Source organism: Lissotriton vulgaris, chromosome 4_1, assembly GCF_964263255.1.
Source record: "Lissotriton vulgaris chromosome 4_1, aLisVul1.2, whole genome shotgun sequence".
NCBI classification, from domain to species: Eukaryota; Metazoa; Chordata; class Amphibia; order Caudata; family Salamandridae; genus Lissotriton; species Lissotriton vulgaris.
In genome coordinates this window covers 1,808,022,993-1,808,040,384 of record NC_141691.1, presented here as the reverse complement: position 1 = coordinate 1,808,040,384, position 17,392 = coordinate 1,808,022,993, and positions in this window count along the sequence as shown.

The window sequence follows — 17,392 nt, the reverse complement described above, 5'->3', positions numbered from 1 at the left end:
GGCTGGAGTTTCCGCGTTGCCAGATAGGGTCTGGCTGCCTGTCTGTTTCGCCTTCGGGTCCTGCTGCCCTGGCATGCTCCTCTTGAGACAACGCGTCATCTTCTACCTCTCGAGCGTTTCCACCTCTGTCCGACGGGGGTATATGGAAGATTTTCACTAAAGTTTCCTCCAGGCTCGTACCGTAGGTCAGTCCTGTCGAACGCCGGACTCCTCTCGCGTCTCCTGTCTTGAAGCCGTCAAGACCACGTGACTCCGTCACCTGATTTGGGATGTCCGGTGCCTTAATGGGCCAGTTCTCCTCTGGAAAGGTCTGTAAATATAGAAGGGGAGACGGGGAGAGATAATGGGGAAAGTGCTCTGCTGAGGCGTCCCCGGAATGTGCGTGCTCACAATCAGCAATGGAACTCTCACGCCACATGGCAACAGGTGAGAAAGGATGCGATGGAGAAACAGTGAAAGGAGTTGTTTACATTTAATTAGTTAAACCTAGCTGAAGTTGTAATTTCATGTGAATGAGACAACGGTTGAACAGATGCAGTCAGGGTTGAAAGGATGCAATGACTAAAAATTCAGATGCTTAAATTAAAACAAATCCAGAGCTGATTAACTCACAGTTATGGTCAACATTAGTTACAATTTGTAATTTTTCATGCTATGAAGTGGAGACTCTACTTAGTTTCCGCACTGGGGCACAAAGCTCTGTTCTTCTAAGAGCGCACCCACACTAGGTCCTCTTAGCAGGTTCGAAAATGCAGTCATAGGATAAACAGTCACAGAGCTCTGCGTACGTAGCGTTAAACGAAGATGGTAATCAAATTTTGTTTTTGAAATAGAGTCTCATCCAAAGCTTTCCAAAGTGTTACAACGATTTGTACATTAGATTGCAACAAAATCAAGTATGTCAGTACTCAAAATAGAAGTGAGGAAGATTTGACTTTTATTTTCAGAGTCTCAAATAAAATTAATAAAAGAAAATTTCATCCAAGTAGACTAAAAACCAACATTATTACAATGCTACTGTTACTACAAATAGAAAGGGGACAATAGTTTGAGTCAAATAGACAGACAATCTTTGGTGAGAAAGTCAATGTCAAATTAAGACAAAGACTAAACGTTTTCCAAAAACACTTAGAGAGCCCACATCGAAGCCTCCCAACCCTTAAGTATAACTATTAGAGTTTTCCAGAGTGAGGCATGTGGCGATGCTCAACATGTTACAGGAAATAACCACTCACTTGAAAGCTGTCAGTCTCCATGTACCTCTAATAATTATGTGTTTGTTTGTAAGAACTTGTCTTTCTACGGTAATTCGCCCAAAGGGAATTATATTTTGACTTGAGTCTCCATGTACAACAGACCAGAAGAAATGAAGGTTTCATCAGTCAGTCATAGCAATTCCTTTCCCTTTGAGGAGAAATTACATTTCTTGATGTTGGGACAAATCCATTTAAATGAGGTGCTGGATACGCGGGGTAGGTTTCAAACCATCGTCGCCAGTGTAAAATCAAGAAGAATCCTGTTATAAGAATAAAGTTGAGTTTATTTCAGAAGAATGAAATGTCCCATCCATCAGCTTGATCAGACAGGTGCAGCTGACTTGTTAACCACTCTCACATATTCCATTGCCACGGTGCGGCTTAAACAATAACTAAAGTATTTAAAGGGGACAAGTTAATGAATATACATTAGTAGGCACATATTACAGTATCACTACAGGCATTTTCTCCTGTCATTTTGCATATATTTGTTAATGTGTCTGTGGTATTAGCTTAGTGTTTAAAAGATTAGTTTTCCATTTTTAAACAAAAAGCACTGACTAAACTGAGATGTATTAAGTGCGGTTTGCTGTGTAACTGATTTCCGAATATCCAGCCCACAGCATCTTCCATTATAGTCTTGAACTGCACTGCCTCGCTACCTCAAGAATCATGTGCTAAAAAGAAGTACTTGGTACTGAGTTGCGTTGATTCGCAGAATGGGTGCCCCCTGACACAAGAGGGAAAATACCCCAGTTCCTGCAGTATGTAAATGTATTTTAAGATGATGATTAAATTAATCAGTGGAAATAAAAACTGTGCTGACTGTGATTATGTGGTTAAGAGGTGAACCTCTCCCTGATGACCTATGAAAGCAAACATACGCTCTTGATTGTGGGTTTGAGTGACTTGTGTGAGGGACAAAACAGTGCTGATCACTGTTCCCAGGAGCGTGCGCGGCTGGGCGCGTGCTCACATCCTTTCCCCCGAGCGCGCAGTGCTGTGTGTGAAGCGCGCACACACAGCACATCCCGGGAGAGCATTCACGCCGCCGCTTTTAAATGCGAGCAGCGCGAAAAATGCTAATTTCCTTTCTGCTGCTTGCCTTCTGCATTCATTTCTTAATGGAGCGTGGCTGGAGGCTGTTGGTGAGCCTTTGTGAAAATATTTGTTAATTACAGCACCGTCATGTGCTGCAATTTACAAATATTTTCACAATGGCCCACAATCGGCCCCCAGCTGCGCTCCTTTAAGATAAGAAATGCAGCTTTCCAGTCGGCGTCAGTACAAGAGCAGGACAGGACGCTCTTCTCTCTCATCCAGGCATCAGGAAGTTAAGAGGTGTCACCTTCTGCCCGAGCCACTCTTACTGCTTGCACCTGCAAACAGTGTATACGTATAACCTGGCCGCAGTGTATTTTTAAAACCCCTTCCAATTGGCAACAGCTATTCATTTGTGAGAAAGGCTCACCAGGGGGCAAACTTCGATTCTCTTTTCTGAGGAAAAAAATAAATCGTTCACTTCATTTAACCTTCTGCTGCCAAATTACACACTGCGATGCAGAAAACGTGTGCTGTATCACTGAATACTAGTCTTAAAACGATATTAATGTAAACTTGGGTTGTTATTCAAAAAATCTATACCATTTTTTTATGTGCTTTATATTAAGTAAAACAAATCTATAATTATTTTTGACAGCCCGCTTGTGATCAGATGAACTATATGGCAGAATAGGGGAATGGGATTTTTGTAAGTGTAAAAATGAGGAGATGTATTGAGAGCAAGGGTTTAATTTGGGAGCACGGCACAAGTCATACGAAAAATAGTGAGGGCAGTAATTAGCATATGCAATTTACAATGTTGTCACTGTCACAGGTAGTGATGTCACAATAAGTGACATCACAGGAAGCAATGCTATATGCCCTTGAAATATTCCTCACTTAAAATAGAACTGGGCCGCTTTTCAAAACACATCCTTTAATATAATTAAACACAAGTGTGCAAATTATTCCTGGCTTATTTTTTCTGAAAATCCAAGTGCACTCAGCTTTGACTGTATCATAAGGGCCTTTGATCACACCGGTTAACTGCCTATAGGAATGCCATTTTAACAAGGTCAGGGGAGCAATAAAGAAATTGATAAATTGATAAATATAACAAATGCAGGTACAAAAAGGGTGATTATCCCGCGCGAACTATCCATTTCTGCAACTACACTTGTAGAATCGAAATATTTGGAAGCCTGTGATGCTGAATGTATCAATAATATATATGGGAGAGGATGTGGTCTGTCGGCTTAAACTGTGGTTTCAGGTGCTGGAAACCAGGGTTCGAACCTCAGGGTCACGTCCACATCCTGTGATTCTGGGCAAATTAATCTCCCCGTGTCTGAATGTGTAATGTAAATACGGGGTTCATGGAAAGCGCTCCAATACCTTCGGGTCGAGTTTGCGCTATATAAAAATGCAACAAAAATAAAATAGGGGTGACTTTTAAGAAGCAGAAAGCTAAAGGAACACCAATTTTGCATATGAAGGCAAATCTCAAGCCAAAATATGGAGTTCCAGCTATGAGACACTCTCACCAAAACTGAACAGTAGGAAGGGAAGGATTAGACTTTTATTTCCACAGTGTCATCCAATCTATACCAAAAATCTGAAAAGGTTGGGAGGTGCAAACGTTAAGCGAAATTCTCGGCCAGCTGTTACTGATGCAAGTTGGCATCAGTACCTCAATTAATAGCCATTATGAGCTTTTCACCCTGAAAAATGGAATAGCTGGCAGGTCCTGGAATTGCGGGCCGCTTTACTGCAGAGAGATTTAATAATTCAGGGCCCTTCCCCTCACATTTCCCACTTGCTTGTAGCTGGTGAAAAATGTGGGCATAAAAGAATTTAGTTGTACTGAATGCAGACCACGCAAAGTAAAGCTTAGAGTTGTCTGGGGTTGTAATTCAGCAATTAGCATGTGGAATTACCACTCGACACAACTCAGACCAAGGACCAAGAGTTCACCTGCCTTGGTGCCTGAATCACATCCCCAGTTTGTGATAATTTGCCATGAAATGTCATCATTGGCTTACTTACACTCCAGTATGCTAAACAAGTTCAAATTGAACAGTTCTAAACTCTTTACAAGGAATGTCCTATACTATACTTCTGTACCATCAGACTGTCCAGACTCACATGGAATCCCTGAGTTTTTTGCTGAAGTAAATGTCGTCCCAGAGAGGAAATACTCATGTGAGGGTTGACGGAACACTTCTCTTGATTGCCACAAAAGCATAAAATCATTGTACACCCCAATATGAAGGAGTGCGGACAATGATGTATCAGCAATATCTCACTGGCCCTACCCCTCAAAACGTGTCTCCTAAGTTGGCAGCTCGAGCATAAAGCCACAACTGCTACCACAAGAGCGGAAGCCTTTTCAATATTATTTACAACTATATGCCATTGACAAAACCAATAGTACTGGCTTCTAGTATGTGTAATGTTACTTGTATTAAATTTCTGGATGCAATGACAGAAGAAGCAAAATATCAGTCGGGTGGAACACTATGCTTAGCACAGATTTTTAGCTTAATTGCTTTTAAGCCATGCCCTTAATTGCATCTGCCACGCCGCGTTGAGAGCCCTCCCCCCCCCCTGGTTTTTTCATCCCACTCAAAGCCCTGGTATAAACGCGCGGTCAGGTTCTTGGCGCACATAGCCTTGGCTGCAGCGCACAGAGACCTTACTCTGCCGCACACAAAGGAAAAAAATTAGAGGGAACATTGGTGCTGATGTGGCTGAAGGTCCTTTGCACAAAAAACAGCAATGCTAATTCTAGGTCCAAGAAAAAAATTACTCTCTCTAAACCTACATTCATAGAATGTGGTGAGATATGATTTATACGTATGGATGAAGATGAAGATTATAACAACTATTTAATGAGCCCCCACAAAATGCTTCCCTTAGTGCTTTGGACCTTAGCAAAATAGCCTCTGCCCTGTGCGTACTAGTACCGAGATAAAGGACTTTGTCTAAGAACATCAATATTTCCATGCTGTGAGGTTCATAAAGGTATTATTTCATGTATGCTGGACGGCATTGTAAAATCATCTATGCGATAGGCATATACACAAGACTTTAAAATGTTTCTCCTTTTTTAACTAATAAAGCCTCTTTACCTAGCATTTGAAATATAGGAGTAGATTTGCACATTTTTTCTGCAAAGCAGCACGGCATCCGCATGCTGTGCTGCTAGCAATATGAAAGGGGAAATAGACAGTGCAGAGCCATATCTACTAAGTTTAGCGTACTGCTGCTGTCATCCTTTTTGCCTTACTTTCTGCCTACACAAAGCATTAGTAAATTTGGGCCATGATCTTTTTCCGCTCACGACAGAAGTCAGTATTAAACCTGAACTATGGGTGACCTCTAGCTTGCAAAGGAATATTTGTCACACCCCTAAATATAAAGATTGATGGGAGTTATTCTTTCATGTGTTAGCTCTGCCTTGCATTACTCTGCATCAATTAGGTGTTCCATGGATGGAGCATGGGTGTTCCTGTACATCCACCCATGTATTTTAACGCAAACCCAGATTTACAAACAGTTGAAAATGTGGGTTTGCCTCACAGTGCACCTCCTGACAGAGACGCAATGAGCAGAAAGAGCACACATGGAAAGAGGAATGCACCTCTAAGGATTGTTTTTGTGTAGGAAGGTGCCCCTTCTAACACAATACAAACCCACCCATAATGCACGTGCCCTTGCACTATGATGAAAGGGTGCCTGTGATGGTGCAAGGGTGCCTGCATTGGAGCAAGGCAGCACACAGTGTGCCAGCATGAGAGAGCAGAAATGCTCCATATGTATGTAAATATGGAGCATTACTGCCTTCTCCCTTTCACCCAACACGGTTAAGTGTTATAGTAAATTATATACCCCTTAGTCTGTTATCTCACTTGTACATTACTTATATGCCGGAACATTCCTGACTGCTTTTCACTTTTGCTTTCTTTTACAGACGCTTGATCATCTGATTTTTCTATTAAAAAAACGTTCTAAATTTCTGAATGAGTTCTTTTCTCTCTACTTTTATCTTTATCCTACAAATTAAGTATCCTCCAACTTTTCGTGTTTTTTTTCAAGTTCACAAATTCCTTGGAAGTCTCTAAGTCAATCGTGGTTCACCAAAGGAGTGATTTGTTTCCTTCTCTGAGCTTAATATGTCTCATTTTTTTACTATCAATGTGCTCCTTTGTTAAAGATGCTATTTGTGGTATGCCCGTCGCAGTTCATTGAAACAAAAATGTTGAGGAGATAATTGCTGTACCTCAAAGAAAAATACTAAGCTGTGCTCCACCGGAGATGTTTGACATTTATTGGCCTACTCACAAACTGCACTTTGTAATACATTTAGTAATACTACAATAGAATCACTCATGTACTACAAAATTTCATTCACAAACCTACATGTGGAGGTCCATGCCTCTACCTCTCCTATCATTTTGATGTGCAGATATCTGTCCCAAGTGCATAGATCTCCGCACACATACTCCTACTTTTTTGTAATCAATGTGGGAGGGATAGGAAGGAATGGTTGGAAAATTAGAAATACTTACTTCAAAATTGTAGCGGTGTAGGTAGGAGTAAGGAGGGGTTAACAGAGGGTTAGGCAGCAGGACTTAACTTTTAGTAATTTTTATGTCATATTAAAAAAACATATACATATTACTATATGTAGCAATTTTGTATAAATCCTTAAATAAAATTCATTTAATATATTTAGAATAATACAATATCACATGCAGAATTAGGTTAATAGTGCTGCCTTATTCTGTTCTTCATTTCAAATGAATGTATGCAATTTATTTAAATAATATTAATTAAATATTATGTTTAATATTTTTTTTAAGTTTAATAAACATTTAACATTTTCCCAAAACTTTATCACATAGAGATCTCTGCCCCAGTGGCAGAGACCTCTGCCTATACATGAAACATTATTAGTTTTAACTTTACATTCATAAATGTGGCTTATCACTTTTTTTCAAGTGGGGGCCATGCAAGTGTATGCTTTGTAGTAAATTTACACTTGTAAATGGTGAATAGCTAAAAGTATTACATTTACTACTAATATAAGAGTAAACTAGCACATGTAGCTTTAGTCTTGTGTAAATTTACCTTTCTGAATAGACCCCTAATAATAGTAGAATTATTCCTACTTTGCATATCTAAAATCTTTTATTGTCTCTGCTACACACGTTTTGTTTGAGGGATTGTGACATCTCAAATCAAAGCCCATATAGTTGAACATTGATCATTATCCAATAAAACCCAAAATAAAGTTGCATACAAAGCTGTACATTAACAACACAATCATGTCTGCTACATTCTGAAACTGGAGAGTTAATTTAATTTGAAGCAGAAAATAGAAGCAGAACTGACACAACTGGAGGAAATAGGAATAATCGAGAAGGTGAAAGGATCTGCAACATGGGTCTCAGAGACCAAAGTCAATCTATCCCTCTATACTGCAACTACCAACCACCACACCCCTTTTCAATCATACGAAGAGTGGGTGGAAAGTCTCCAAATGTCAGTGAATGGAAGATTCACAGTGGATGACTGATTTGCCACATGAATTGCACAGGTCCCCGCTGCGAGTCAATGATTGAGACCATGATGCTAAAAACCTACAAAATACTAATAATGCTCACAAAAGGCATATCCTCTTTTTCAACTTACAGAAGCACATATGGGTCTTATCATAGTTGTGACTCGCTATGCAAGACACACATTTATATTCAGAACTGACATTCTCTATTGACACCAACTCGGACAATGCTTGTAAACAAAAAGCCCATCACAAAAAAATATCCGTTTTTTGTGTGATATTTCCATTTTTCAAAATCAATATTTGTCGGATGTTAAAGCTCTAATATTTGATCCGGTCAGAACTGTTGAGAACCTCCCCTGCTGACTCATTTATTCATCAAAATAAACTTTATTCCTAGTTGCCAGTTTATTTCAGTAATCATGTTCATTTTGCTGAATACCTCTACTCACAAGCAAATGTGCAAAGAAAGAATAAATGAGCTAAGTCACATTCAGCAAACATAAATCTAGATAACAACAGGTATTGTTGAGGTGCAATATCCAGACACCAATAGAATCTTCAAAATATATTTCTGTTGCAATAATTTAGGCTAAATGTTACGGCCAGCTTTATACTTCAGAAATGCAGCAGTGAATTGAATAAAATTACCACAAGACTTGCATTACCAGGGACAGAATTTTCTAGTAATGAGGATACTAATCTAGTGCATTCTGGGAGTTATATTAATGGTTCACATCAAGCATATCAATCAGACTTACACACCTGAAAACAATAATTTGAAAAAGGAAAGCCCATGACTGGATCATGATGTCCATATTGACACAGAGTTAATTAGTTACCTTAGATTACAAATGATTTACTCTCTGAAGTGCATTCCAGTTAGAAATGGAGTTTCCGGTTGGCTAGGGTATGCACATGAGCCAGGCAGAACCCACCACTCTAGTAAGGGCAAGGGAGTTACACACCAAAGATAACAACTGCTCACCCCCATGGTAGCTTGACAGAGCAGTCAGGCTAATACCAGAGGCAATGTGTAAAGCGTTTGCGCAACACACTCACACAACCGTGACACACTCGGCACACCACAAAAGAAACTCCACACAAGATTATATATGAAAATATCCTTTGTATTATCCATAAAAGACTTTAGATCACAATCACATATATTAATGTGCCACTAGGCACTTGTTATGACTTCACAGGGACTACATAAATCACTTGGCCAAATGGGCCACGGTCATAAACATCACAGTTATCACAACCCAGTAATTACTGGTAGAAATACTTTTAGCAGAAGAAACATTAGGCATAACCAACATCATCAGCAGTGCACTACAATAACTACTAGTAAGTTACACACATTATGAAAATATCATGGCGCATCAGGCATACCTCCATTACTGAACACATGAAGCAGGTGATAGGTAAAAACCCCTAATCACCAAGACACAGTACCATAGACATATTACCCCCCCCCCCCTCAGGCAATAGGGCCCATTACTCTTGGACCTCCATTAGGGAATGCAATACTTTGTCTCGCCCCATAGGCTCCTGGGTCGCCTGCCTTCCCACACCCGGGAATACCGTAATTCCTGGGCTTTCCCTTGGACACCTGCCCTTTTAATAGCAGGGTAATGGCCCACTTTGTGACCCTCTGTCAGGCCCATTTACCCGGGCAAATGCAGTAAGTACCAGCACTCGTTCCTCCTTTGATGATCTGCCCCATAGTGCTGAGTCCAAAGGAACAAGAATCACCCCCAAGGCAGCTGCCCGTGATCACGTGGTGCTGCTGCCTGCCAAATGCAGGAAAGGATGAGGATTCCGCACCGGCCTCCTCTGGCCAGGACACCAAGTGAAGTGGATCAGTCAGTCGTCAACTGCAAACTGCTGGGGCTCCAATCTGTGCTGCTGCGGTGGGACACAGAACTAAGTCTCTGTTGACTTTGCTCTCCTCCGCACTCACTCTTGGTGTTGCTCCTCACGCTGCCAATCTCTGACCCCGTTGTCGGCGTGGCGAAGCAGCACTGACACCACTAGAGTCTCCAAGGCTGGACCTTTCCTAGCAATGCAGCACTCTCCCGACTCTGAAGAGCGCGGCTCCTTGGAAGCCTAACTGCCGAGGCCTAGCTCTGCCTCTGCACACACGCAGAGGAGCTCCCGGCCAAGAAGTTACAGCGCTGCTCTCTCAGGAACTGAAAGTGATCAGGGAAACACCCTCCAGTGCTCCACTCGCGCTGCTAAGGAAACCAACTCCCAGGGTAGCAATCACAGCGCTCACCCCATGCTGCTTCCAATTACTCAGGCCCAGTCACCCAGCGTGGGCCAGAGAACAGGGCACTGGTAGGCCAGCACACAGGGTCACTTAGCAGAGGGGCAGTCCCTTCAGCTGCCCAGCAGGCAGCAGGTTTAGTCCCACAAGTAGGTAGTCCCATGGTGGTTCTGCCTGGCACACAGCAGTCCCTTGGAAGTCCATGCAGTGTCTTGTCTCTTTTTACATGGGGTCAAATCCCCCTTACTTATAGTCCAAATGTCTTTGTTCTTGGGGCACTTTAAAATACATTTACAAATGCACAACACCCCCATTTACAGTGTAAGCCTTGTCCCCAGACACACCACAGGGGGGTGGAGCCGGCATTGTAGAAGGCAGGCACAGCCCTATTCAGTTACAGGTGCAACTCATCCCACCATACCGAATGCAGACCAGGCCTATACAGGTGCGACGGAAAACTCCTACTGTTACTCTAAATTCAGCCAAGGTCTATTCAGGCTAGCGCTGAGTCACCCAGGAAAGGCAGAACACACCTCAACCCCCTGCCCCCCAAGGGACTGGCTGGAGTGAATGCACATCGCCTCTCCCCTATCAGTCAGAACTAGGCATTTTCTAAAATAGTAATAATAAATCTGCTTTCACCAATAATCAGGATTTATCATTACTATTTCAAACATACCAAACATGGTTACGATACCCCTCTCAGATCAGAAATTACCACTGAAGCACATATAAGGGAATCCCCAATGCATCCCCATGAGAGGGCAGCCTCACAATAGTGAGAACCTAAATAGGCTGTTTGTCACTACCAGGACATGCCACACAGTTAAGGCGCATGTCCTACCTTATACTTACACTGCACCCTGCCCATAGGGCTAGCTGGGACCTACCTTAGGGGTGTCTTGTATGTGTGGTAAAAGGGGAGTTGCAGACGTGGCAACCACTTTATATGTCGTGTCACAGCAGCAGTAAACTGAGTGCACAGGCCCTGCAGTGGCAGAAGCCTGAGACAGGTTTGAAATGCTACTTAGGTGGGTGGCACAAGCAGTGCTGCAATTCCACCAGTAGCATTTAATTTACAGGCCCTGGGCATATGGGATACCACTGTACAAGGGATTTACAGGTAAATTAAATATGCCAAACAGGCACAGACCAATCTTACAAAGTTTACAGGAGAGAGCACATGCACTTCATCACTGATCAGCAGTGGTAATGTGCCAAGAGACATAAAATCACCAACAACGGGTCAGAAAAAATACAGGAGGAAGGCAAAAAGTTCTGGGATGATCCTGCAAGAAGGGCAAAGTCCAACAGTTTCTCGGTCTCTGCTGTTATTTGTCACAAAACGAATGCATTACGCCATGTTCTTGTATATATTTGAAGAAGATTTCAGGTGATCATTACTACAGCCACTAGTAAAGAATATGGTTGAGAAAAAATCATTAGCTTCTTGCAAACCTTTTGGAGGAGGAAAAAGCTTACTGTAAATATTCCTTTATTTGACCTTGCTTTAAATTCTATGACTCGTCCAAGTCGTTTTTATTACCTCAAAATATAGCATTCCTTTGCATTTCCATACCTGTAGGATCAGATTATAATGCACGCTTAACATCAAGATTTCTATTTGAAAGATCTGTTTTGCAATTTCAAGTCAAAATTGTTCTAAATTCAAGTCTTACTATTCATTTCTACAACAAAGGGACATATTTGGTGTTTGGCGGACAGGATATTCAATCCAAAATATGGCCCATGTCCCATCCCCAGTATAAGAAATGCATTGCTTTCCTGAGACATTTGCAAAACGGAGGATGGGAGACCGGTCACATTTTGACAGTGTCCCATCTGTTACATTTTATATAAGGCCCTGCTTTTGTTATCAGCATCATGACAACCAGTGGTTTGCCTGGAAGAAAGAAAACATGAATAGACTGATGATAATTCATGATTCCTAGGGCCGATTTAAAAACATAAACTAATGTAAGGCCAGTAAAATATACCACACACAGTAAAATTATTATTGCTGGGGGCAAGTGTATTACCACTAGAAAAATATTTTAATGGAAATAATTATGGAATTGACAGACAAAAACTTGATTATCTTTGAATTGGGCTTATAAAGAGTCAAATCCAAAGTGACGTTCAAAGAGTGAAGTTTTAGTTACATGTGGTCGGTCACTCAATCAGTCAATGGTGCTGGATATTCTTAAACTGCATGTTCCAGATTTGTTCCCTGTGAAATTGGGAGCATTTCTATAATGGCTGGCAGCATGGACATACATGCCTATTTCCTTTACTTTAGTTACAGTCAGCAATGCAAAACAAACATAATACTGTCAGGCGCAATACTACCAGATCATTCTTCTTGGCTGTTTACATTTTAAAACTGGCCTTTAAGCCAACCTCTTGTTTTCATTCAAATATTTAATATAAATGCATATAGGGCATTTTGGTCAGCGGTGGTCCTCAGTCATTGGTCTGTTAAAGTGTCGATCACACATTGCTTCCAACCACCACAGCATACCGTACAGAGCAATCTGTCAGCAATTGACTTCAATCGGTGTGATCTGTGTGAGTGATGGAATTTTGGCTCTGCATGATGTTCACATCCACTATATAAATAGTTTCCCCCAGGGCTAATTAGAAAATATGTGTGTTTGCTTAACTTTTTTTCTTCTTTAACTTTTAAGAGGGCCTGGCAGTACTACAGAAACTGCTATCGGCCCATACTGATGCTTGCAGTCTTGCTGCATCCCAAGGGTCACTGCTGATAGTGGTCATCTTGAAATTAGTTTTGTTAATAAAAAAGAATGTCAAATAACATTTCAAGAAGGCCACCTGTCCTAGTGCATGTTTAAACTATTTTTATTATCATTTTTTTAAACATTCCAAGATGGCCGCCCATTTGTGCACTTCTGTGTGTTTATATGCAGATGCACAAGAGGCCACCTGTGAATGGTTTCAAGTTCACAGTGCATATGCATGCATGCTTGCACATTAATGCACATGCACAGTCTATCTGGTGGCAAATAAAGAAAAAAAACTGAAACCACTCACAAATGAACACCAGTGTGTGCAGCTATACAGGAGTCAATCTTGGATTGTTTTAGCATGCTTTATTATTCTTTACCATTCCAACATGGCCAGTGTCAGATGCCATCTAAAGGCCACAGCGCAAGCAGGAGCTACTGGGCCTTAATCATGGTGGCTGAGGTTGTTTGCCTCTGGTGGTTTGGGAGACTTACTACTATGGGTCTGCAAACTGCGCCAAGCACAATTCTTTCTGCTCCAGACTCTCAGGTAAACAAGGGTGAGCAGTCATGAGCTTCTAAGGAAAATGTATAGGGGACACAAGAGCTCAGTACTAAGTAGTAAAAAAAGGGACACTGTGATAAAGGGAAAAATGTGATATTTAGCTCATTTCTTATCTGTTATGAAACAAGATGGAATGTAACCACACAGAAGGAGTAAATTACAAACTTTATGGAAGAGATATACAGGATAGAAAACAGTTTCCCATCAAAAACAGTGAGATGGTACACTGCATACTCCCTAGTATGTTCTTGTATACTCCCATCTCTGCCTGCTGTGGTCGAAACTCTAGGGTCCCATACACACAACGGGCCCGATTCACAGAATGAACTTAAGACTCAATCCTAAACTTACTACTATTTTGGTATTCACAGAATGCACTTACTCATTTTGGTATTCACAGAAGGCACTTACTCATTTCGGTATTCACAGAAGTTAGTAGTCCTAACTTTAGAACTCCTAAATGCCTTCTGTGAATACCGAAAGTCTTAAAATTAGGATTTTTCTCAGTTTAGTAGTAGTAAAGTTAGGACTCCTAACTTTAGGACTCCTAAATGCCTTCTGTGAATACCAAAAGTCTTAAAATTAGGACACTTTGAGTCAATGTACCTTAAGATGCGACACGAAGGGCAACAAAAGTGCTGCAAAGATGGAAATGCGGCAAAGATCCGGTGCAAAGAAATAAAGACGTCAAGTTCTTTCTGATGCGGCACGCTTCTCCGATGTTGCGAGAAGTCTCGGCTTGATGTGTCAGCTGCAGCCTCGACACCTTTGTTCAGTGATGCGACAACAGCGGCTTTGGCTGAGACACTCTTCTCTGACGATGCGAGACGCTTCCCCTCGATGTGACAACTGTAGCTGCGACACCCTTGTTCAGTGATGCGACGACAGCAGCTTTGAGGGCAGCACGCTTCTCCATGGATGCAAGGCGCTTTTATTGATGCGGTGCAATGCGACAGCTACAGCGACAACATCTACGATGCGACGGCAGCGGCTGCAACGGCGACACGCTTCTTTGGGGTTCAGGAACGGTTCTTGAGATGCGGTGCAATGCGTCGATACATCGGTGACACCCTTGTTCAGAGTTGCAGCTACTGCGACATGCTTCTCCCTCTTGAGTCGCGCTTCCAGCTCCTTGCGACACGCAGTCCCTCAGAAGGCCCAAAACAGCAGCAGGCACTTCCAAAAAACTCTTGGGGAGCTGGGGGTTGACGTCTGTTGTCCCTGAGACTTCAGCAGGACGCAAGCTCTTCTCTCGTGCCCTTGGAGATCCTTCACAAGTTGAATAAAGTGCACACAAAGTTCTTTCTCCTTTCTCAGGCCACCACTGCAGGCCAATCCCCCAAGCAGCACTTCAGCTTAGGGATAGTCTCTCCTCTGTTTCTTCAGGTTCCTCTCCTCAGCAAAGGTTTCTTCTTGTAGTCCAAAAGTGATCTAAGTTCTTGGGATCAGTGTCCCAATACTTTCCCCCCAAAATCCCTTGTACTCTGAGGGCAGAGGGGCCTTTGCCCAGTCCAAACTAGTTCTGGAGCACTCTGTTGACATGACTCTTTCTTTCCTTTCACAGTGCCAGGCAGTAACATCAGATGCCCCACAGGAGGTGGAGAAAGCATTGTGGAGGGAAGGCACAGCTCTGGAGCACTCTGTTGACATGACTCCTTCTCTCCTTTCACAATGCAAGGCAGAGACATCAGACGCACCACCAGGAGGTGGAGCCAGCATTGTAGAGGGAAGGCACAGCCCTATGCAGGTCCCAGGTGCAACTCCTCCCTCCCATCTAGAAGCAGATCTCTCTATTTACCACTGGGCTAGCTCATCCTGTCGCCTGGAATCCCCCAGCCCTGTCACTCAAACTCCAGACAAGGAATACACGACCTAGCAGAGACAGGCTTGGATAGTTAGACAAGAAAATACCTACTTTCTAAAAGTGGTATTTTCAAACACAGAATGATAAAATCAACGTCACTAAAAGATGTATTTTATCATTCTGAGTTCAGGCATACTGAACTCGAATTTCTACTGTGTTCCCTGAGTCAGTTAGGGTTATAAGATGTAATATTCTAACTGTCCATTCTGCCCTATGGAGCTCAGGTAGCTTTGCAATAGTAAAAAACTAAAATGGTTGTAATTCACTATTAGGACATGCCACACACACCAGGGCATGTCCTACCTTATACCTACAATGCACCCTGCCCTTGGGCCTACCATAGTGGTGTCTGATATGAAAAAAGGGAAGATTTAGGGACTGGCAAGTGGGTGCACTTTCCCAGTCAGCATGGCAGTACCAGACTGCACACAGGCTCTTCAAGGGCAGGCCTTAGACACACTTTACAGGCTGCTTCTGTGGGTGGCACAATCAGTGCTGCAAGCCCACTAGCAGCAGTTGGTTTACCAGCCCTGGGCACTCTCAGTGCACTGTACTAGGGTCTGACAAGTAAACCAAACCAGCCAATCATGGAGCCACTAATCCATACATCAACGTACAATAGGGGGAGCATATGCACTGTAGCACTGATCAGCAGTGGTAAAGTGCCCAGATTCATGAAACCAGCAAAAACAGGTCAGATAAAATACAGGATGAAGCTAAAAAGTTCAGGGATGACCCTGTAAAAAAGGCCAAGTCCAACTATCACAATTTAGGAATTTAAAACCAATTTATAGTGTTTGGATTATTTTCAAGAAAATAATGGAGAATTGAAAATTTTAAAGGACAGTGCACACAACAACTGGAAGGTTTCAAAATCTCCCACAAGAGTTAAGAGCTCTTCGCTATAGATGCCTAGAGAATTGTTCATTGTTCATTATGATGCACATTAGGACAGTAACATTCGTCAAATCCTGTTAAAATTCAAAGGTCACATTATATAGTGACAGTTAGCCTTATTTTCAAAGACCCTCCAGCAAGTGTTGTGGAAATATGCATATCAACTATTTTAGTCTTGCAAAATTGATCCAAAAGAAAATGGCAGGCTGTAAATGACCAATTTAGAAATGGGAGTTGAGGTTCTCCCCTGGGATTGTTAAATGGGCAGCCCCAGGACAAACTTAAAAGCAGAATATGTTTGTACAAATTGTGAACTTAGGGCTAGATGTAGGTAAATAGTATTTACGGATTAGTAAATACCGAATTTTACCGATTCGGTATTTAAGACTCGGTAAATGCTAGGTAGCTAAACATTCGGTAAAAATTAATGAATCATTAAGATTCGGTATTTACCTAATCGGTATTTACCGATTCGGTAATTGCCATTCATTCACAAGGGCATGCATCTCTGCAACATGGCACTGAAGCAATTTGCATGAAATTTCTTTTTTTTGTTTTTTTTGTTATTTACCACTAACTTGTAGTTGGTGGTAAATAACGAATCCTAACATGGGATACGCACTCATTTAAGTGCTCCCTACATTAGGATTTCGGTAATTTACCGAATCGGTATTTAAGAAATCAGTAATTTACTGATTCCTCAAATTACAGATTCGGTAAATTACTGAATCCTTAATTTCGGCCCCCTACATAAGAAAAGCCTATTACCTGTCGGTAACGGCCGAAATTCGTTAATTTTGGCCGTTCCCGACCGGTAATGGAAAACCTACATTTGGCCCTTAGTGGCTACAAAACCACTTTACAGGGGAATTGTTGCAAATTGATCCTTTTTTGGGAGGTTGCACACATTATTTTCATTTTTTAGGACCACTATCCAATACCAAGCGTATGTATTCAGACCCCTAACACATGTTAAAATTAACATAATTAACTATTCCCTAAGGCCATAGTATATGATTCAGAAGAGCAACCATAGCACAGAATGTTACATTTCACTAGTGGACCTAGTATGCCTTCCACTAGAGTGGCAATGAAAACATGGCTTGATGTCTACCTTGTGTAACCTGACAGCAGCAGATTGAACCATGCTGCATATACCCATCAAAATTGTTATTTTGTCATGT